Source organism: Arvicanthis niloticus, chromosome 2, assembly GCF_011762505.2.
Source record: "Arvicanthis niloticus isolate mArvNil1 chromosome 2, mArvNil1.pat.X, whole genome shotgun sequence".
Classification (NCBI taxonomy): domain Eukaryota; kingdom Metazoa; phylum Chordata; class Mammalia; order Rodentia; family Muridae; genus Arvicanthis; species Arvicanthis niloticus.
Genome location: NC_047659.1, coordinates 62,313,814 through 62,321,165, shown reverse-complemented (window position 1 = coordinate 62,321,165; position 7,352 = coordinate 62,313,814). Strand labels below are relative to the sequence as shown.

General features: G+C 34.0%; 1 pseudogene; it reads left to right on the top strand.

The window, feature by feature from the left end:
* Positions 1-5,118: 5,118 nt before the first annotated feature.
* On the top strand, positions 5,119-6,578 carry LOC117703992 (olfactory receptor 5W2-like; annotated as a pseudogene).
* Positions 6,579-7,352: the final 774 nt, after the last annotated feature.

Below are 7,352 nucleotides of genomic sequence, written 5' to 3'. Positions count from 1 at the left end.
TAATAGGCATAATAATAAGAATAAATTAAAATAACTGAGATTCTAAAACATTTTATTAACAGTTGTTATTACTTTGTTGATTTTAAATTTTGACAGGTTTTATTGTGCAGGAATGCTATAACATCTAAATTTGAATTTATCTCTGAACTTCTTAATCAATACTGATGTTAAGCATTTTCCTTAGTGTTAATATTTATTTGTATTGTTAGTCCTTGTTTAAAACTTTGGTCATTCCTACCAGGTTACATTTTTCATCTTATTTTTACTTTCTCTAATTTTGTTTTTTTCATATTCACTATTTTTGCTTAATTGAACAGTAATTGTATCATTGCTTATGCCACCTTCTGTTCACTTTCAAATTCATGGTATCTTAGTATTTTTTCATTATTCACTAATTTACTGATTAATAATTTATTATTTACTAATTTTTACCATTATATATATATTTGCAAATAAATAAATGCAATCAGAAGCATCAATTTAATGTAGATTACTCTATATAAATATCTTATAGATGATCACTTGAGATTAGAGAAATATGCAGGTGGCTTATCTCTAGGGATTTTTCTTATTCACTGTGGTATGCCAATTGGTATTGTCATTATTCAAGTAATTTAAGCAACTACACTGTTTAGATTTCATGAGAATATCTCTCTTGTCATATCTAAAAAATACAATTTTACAGTAGATATTCTGGTTATCTAATTCTGTCTTCTCCCTTTAGGCTATGTTCTTTGAGCCTTAGGTGTTGGGGTTACATTGTAGTTGTATCTTCTTGGCCATAGCAGCACCAGTTAGTTTTTCTATGCACTTTTACTATTTATGGCTTTCTTTATCAATCTTTACTCTGGTGCAAATGAAGCTTCTTTGGTGATAAGAAAGAACTACACTTATCTGTTAACATGAGAGCAAGCATTGAGAATGCGATAAATCGTATAACTAATTTAGGAAATTGACATTAATAGTTTCTTCGCTGAGACTGTGACCCCACTAACCATGAGAGGTTCATTAGGTTTCCACTTTAAGGCATGATTTTCCTTCTGATAAAAGGGCTTAAACCCAATCATATAGCTTGTTGGTCAATGCTAAGACATACATGTAACTTTTGCACCATTGTAGTGATATGCTGGTCATTGTTGGGGCAAACAAAAATTTTAACTAGGCAGGGCTTTGGATGCTTTTTGCTTTTGGCAGATAACAACAGATTATGGTAATTTGAAATCTTGTTCTCAAGGTGGAGGCATTTAAGTGAGATGCAGATAGAATTTTCCAAGTTCTGAGTCTTAAATGTATTTATAAATAGGTGATTTATCTCAACCTTTTTTTAAACAAAGAAAAATAGACTTATTTCGATTTATGAGTATGTATGTGTGTGAGTATATGCTGCATGTGTTTGGGTGCCTGAGAGTATAAGAATAGGGTGTCAATTTCCCAGAAGTTGTAGTTACAGGTATTTGGGAGCTATTCAATGTTGATTTAAAAAACCAAACTTGGGTCATTTGAAAGCACAGCTGATGTTCTTAATTGCTTAGTCAGCTCTCCAGATCCCTAGAGTTTGTCCTTTGATGTGAGGATCAAGGACATTGAAAGGAAGTATGTCTGTGCATACAGACAGGAAGCCCACTGGGTGTGAGTCTCCAGCTCCACTTTGTTCTCACAATCTCACAGGTAAGAAGTCTAGTGTTCAAGTTCTACCTTCAACCAAAGCTGGGCTTCCTGAATTGAAGGAATGCATTTTCTGATGTGTCTGAGATCTCAATAGATCTGAGGCCACATCTTAGCCAAGAGGAGCAGAAAGGACCTCTGTCCCCATGAAGTATATCCCAGTATCCTGTGTGTCATATACCATTCTAAACACTGAGGGGATTGTATTAAACAAAATAGCACACAATCTACATGAAGTGAAATAAATATATGTCAGAGGAGGATGCATTCTGTGATGATAACAAAAGAAAAAAAGATATAGGATGAAGGTTCAAGGGGCCAGTGGATATAGGACCCTCACTATGATGAATGCTTCATTACTGACCAGAAGCAAGTGGAGGACAGAACCATGTGGTAGTGGAAAATAGCAATCTGTGGAGGAAGAACAGGAGATGTTGAGACTCCAGGGAAGAAAGAATGACTGGTGGGAATCAAGAAAATGTGCCTAGGATGGGGCGAACCAAACAGGGTAGAGGAAATGTGTTCAGAGTAATGGCAACAGGAAGTGGGGGATTCAAATGGTATAGGACCTTGTACCTACAAGACTTTGGTTTCAGATGTGAACTGAGGACCAGTGAATGTGTCCTGCATGCAAGCCAAGTGATCTAAGTAATGGCTTATAGTAGGTATCTCTTGCTATCTAACAAATCACCCCAAAACTTAGTGGCTTAAAACAGTCTACTGTATTAATTTTAATTATTGTTTTTATTATTTGATATAGAGTTTCATGTGGCCCAGATTGGCCTCTTTGCTGGCTAGTTTTATGTCAACTTCACTTAAGCTAGAGTTAGTTGAGAGGAACGAACCTCAATAAAAAAAATATATACATAAGATCAGGCAGTAGAACAGCTTGTAGGGCATTTTTTTAGTTATGTATGTATGTATGTATGTATGTATGTATGTATGTATGTATTTTACACTCCAGATTTTATTCTCCCATCAGAGTTCACACTCAGACTGTTCTACATTCCATACCTCCTCCCCATCCCTGTCTCCATGAGGTTGTCCCTACCCAGCAACCCCCACCCAACCAGACCTCTAAACTCTCTGGGGACTCCAGTCTCTTGAGAGTTAGGTGCATCTTCTTTGACTAAACCCAGACCCAGCAATTCTCTGCTGTATATGTGTTATGGTCCTCATATCAGCTGATATATGCTGCCTGGTTGGTGATCCAGTTTTCGAGAGATCTCAGGGGTCCAATTAATTGAGTCTGCTGGTCCTCCTACAGGGATGCCCTCCCCCTCAGCTTCTTTCAGCCTTTCCTACATGCCTTTCCTGGATCTGAGAACCCAGTAGTTGTTCAGTACATGGTATTGAAAGACTAACAACAAATGGATTGTATAATATAAAGCTCTTCATATCTGATGTTATAGACAAATAGTATGTCATATTATATACAAATAAATATATTTAACTACAGTAACATATATAAGTATATATTATATACAAATATGTATTATTACAAATATATATATGAACACTAATATATATTATATATACTTGTAATATAAACAAGTAAATTCCAAGAAATCAGAAATATTTTATAACATCTTAAGGATGGAGGGAAGTAATAAAGTAAAGTGTACATTAAAAACATATTTTATATTGAAGTAATGAATCTATGAAAGTACAGAGAAGTAAAGACATAATTTAAGGATTGAAAAATAAAACTAGTGATTACTTTCCAAACAGTGCATTTCATCTTATATGAATTATATCTCAAAACTTGATCATAGAAATTTAGCAATAATTAAATATGGAATTTATGATAATGGTTCAAAAGGAAATAAATACTAAAAGGACATTTATAATGTTTAAATTTGCAAAAATTTTGGTTTAATTAATTTCAATTTGGAATACAGATATTTTAATAAATGTGTTTTATCAATTTTGTTTTAGAACGTAAAATTAATTTTGTTTTCATCTTGACACAGATCAGTTGATTGTCATCAAAATTTAAGTTTAAGCTTTGTCTAATATGTTTATTTATTCACTGGAAATAATACAGAAAATAATAAATTAAATGTTTTCATTACATAAAAGCCTTAGGGGAAGAGATTCAGTGATGTAGAAACCAAATTTTCACTGACATGAAAAAGTACCAGTTAGCATTCACTCATCATTGAACTGTTCAGCTAAAGTAGGCTACTGAGTTTCAGCAGTTAAAAGCACAGGTTAAAAATATTGATTTGAGGGGTGGTAGATAAATGCCATATAATTGAAACAATTTCTCATTATTTATATTAGTAAAATCTGAAGTGTAATAAACAGATGAAAGTTTGTTCTCCAAAGAAGACTTGAATGAAACTGTTAGAATAATCCAAATAAGTATTTACTGAATTTATCTTAATCTAGGTTCACAAGTAACCTTTTCCTTGTTTGACCACCAAGACATATGCACATTAACTGAAGTTGTTGTTGTTTTCTGTTTTTTTTTAAATAGGTATCATCTTATAAATAACAATATGTGATGACACAGCTGCACTTGAATAACATGTAAGCTAAAAATAGTACTTATTAAGGTAAAATAATAAAAATAATGATCAATGTATATCTATTCCTATTTCCCACTTCTCATATTTCATTTTTGTATCCAAATTGAAGGATGCAAATCTACCACATATAAAAAAAACATAAATATCTCTGAAAGATTCATGTTTCTTTATTCTCTTTTCAAATTTAAAGATATATTTGACCATTTAACCTTTATAACAAGCAAAGATAAGAGTGTTAATTTATTCATTATCCAATTTTATTTTAATATGTCTCCTGAGTGATCATATTCTAATATTTTATCTATTGAACACACTTTGGAGCAGGCATAAACAAGTGAAAATAAAACATATTCTTAGTTAATATCTGATTTATTTACTGAATGATATGGGCTAACTAACATCAGAATAAAATGGTTTTGATTCTTACTAATCAGTGCCAGAGTCTTCCATTGGATTTGAAATGACAAATATTCTTTAATCCAGTCATGAATTTGATGAATCAGAATACCTATATTTAATATTTTGTTCAGGTGGATGCTTTGTTTTAAAAATGAAGAGATGTCTACGCTTTTATTGTATAGCTTATGATTGATGTTTGTCGACAAACATTGAAGATTAACTTAAATTCCATTAAATCAGAAGACAGATTTAAAATGTTAAAAACTTAACAAGTTACATTTTTTTACAGTAGTATGTGGCTTTCACAGATGACAACCGAACTTTCATACTATTAGACATGGTTCATTATGATGAAAATCCTAAAGATCTCCTTACAGAGTAATGTGACTGGATTGATTTCTGAGGGAAAAACAACACAGAATATGAATTGCTATTTTCTTTTTTTTTTTTTTTTTCATTTTTTAGAGCTAACTAACAATGCATCTAGCACACTCTGAAATTATCTTTTAAATTCTACATAAAAACAAGAAGAATGGATAGGGGAAATTGCTCTTCTGTAGATGAATTCATTTTTTCAGGAATGACCAATAATCTTGACACAGAAGTAGCCCTGTTCATCACATTTCTACTTGTTTATCTCATTGTACTTCTTTCCAATCTTGGGATGATCATCTTAATTAGAATGGCTGCTCAGCTCCACACACCCATTGTGCCCTTCCCCTAGCCTGCCAACCTGCCAGCCTGCCAGCCCGAGCATGCCTAGGAGCCATTTACTACAATAGACCAAACAACAGTAGGACCTAGGAAGAGGCATTGCATTGCCTGCCTTGAAGCCAAGTAGTCTGTTACAGGAACTAAGAAGAATGGACCACCTGCTGAGCTTGCCTTGACACCTTCAGGCTGCTATTTCCTCACCCAGCCCCTGGGCTGAAGCGAGACTCTGGGGGGTGTGGCTTCCCCTTTATATGTGAAAGCATAATGTTAAACTTCAGGCCTTGATCATAATACGTTGTCTTGACCCCACGTTTCTCTCATCTTCCATGCCCTTTCATTCCCAGCCTTCCTGTCAGGTGAACCCGGTTCTCTTAGCTGCTGGCAGCTACAGAATGGCACCCATCATGGGGCCTGAGAATGGAAGACCAGCTGAAGAACACTATCTTGGTGGAGCTCCATGGAAAATGGAAGAAAAAGCAGAGTATCTGGAGCACTTGGCTACAACATATGTACTTTTTTCTCACCCATCTCTCCTTCTGTGGCCTCTGCTATTGTATAGCAATTGGACGCAAGATGCTGGTGGATCTCTTAGCTGAGGAGAAATCAATTCCTTTTGTTGGTTGTGCTCTGCAGTTTTTGATATTCCGTGTCTTTGCATATCCTGAGAGTCTACTGCTAATGGTAATGGCCTTTGGTAGATACCAGGCCACCAGCAACCCATTACTCTACACAGTGCACATGTCTAGCATGGTGTGTTCCATGCTCATGGTTGGGGTTTACCTGGTAGCAACAACAGATGGTTTGATACATACAGCCTTGGCATTCCGTTTGTGTTTCTGTGGTTCTAATGAGATCAACCACTTCTTTTGTGATTTACCTCCACTTTACATGCTCTCCTGCTCTGACATACAAGTCAATGAACTGGCCTTATTTACTGTTTTTGGTTTCATTGAACTGAGAACCATCTCTGGAGTTCTGCTCTCTTACTGTTATATCATTTCATTTGTCCTGAAGATCAGTTCTAAGGAGGGGAGTTTCAAAGGCTTATCTACTTGCACCTCACATCTCAGCACAGTTGCCATTTTCCAGGGTACTGTACTCTTCATGTATTTTTGACCAGGTTCTTCATATTCTCTGGATCAAGACAAATTAACCTCCCTGTTTTATACTCTTGTGATTCTCATCCTGAACCCTGTGATTTACAGCTTGAAGAAAAAGGATGTGAAAGAGGCCCCACAAAAATTTTAAATGAAAATAAGGTTCTAAACAACTGTATCACATGTGCATGTCCACTCACCAATATGTTTGTTATTTTCCGGAAAATTACAATGATGTCTTAAAAGATGGCTGTGATTTATAGTTTAAGACACTAACTTGTGTCTTTCTTGTAACACCAAAATAAAATAAATTAAACTGACCTCAAAATATGACATGTTTCAATATAAGTCTAGTACTATTTATTGCATAGCACTCATGACTATAAATTTTTTCTGATAATTTAATTTACTACCTATTTGTTTTCATATTAGCTTTAAGTGCTTTGTTTAATGAACTTTCACTATTTCAATTTACCTATTATATAACTTATGTTTTAAGGCAAACTCCATAGTTCACTTTGTAATACATTTTTCTTACTGAAGTAACAATTTTTAATTGAACTTCAAAAATTTATAATGCACTTCAAAATAATCCTGAAATAGATAATATATAGGATATCTTCTACAGAAAATTACTTAAATTTAGTATGCAGGAGAAAGATTTTATTCACTAGAGAACTGAAATTATGCATGTTGGAGAAATAAAAAAACATTGTAGATTGAAGCATTGATAACTAACTAAGGATTGAGGTAAAGAGGTCTATGGTATTGAGAAACCACAGAAGCCTTACCTGCTTATGATGTTAAAATCAATGACATGAGGTTCTGGCATTACTGACACTCTCAATATATAATCATTGCACTTCATATAGTAGCAGCATGAACAGATTGTTGGGAATCAGATTTTTATACATAAATATCTGCAACTAATTTTCTGATCTTC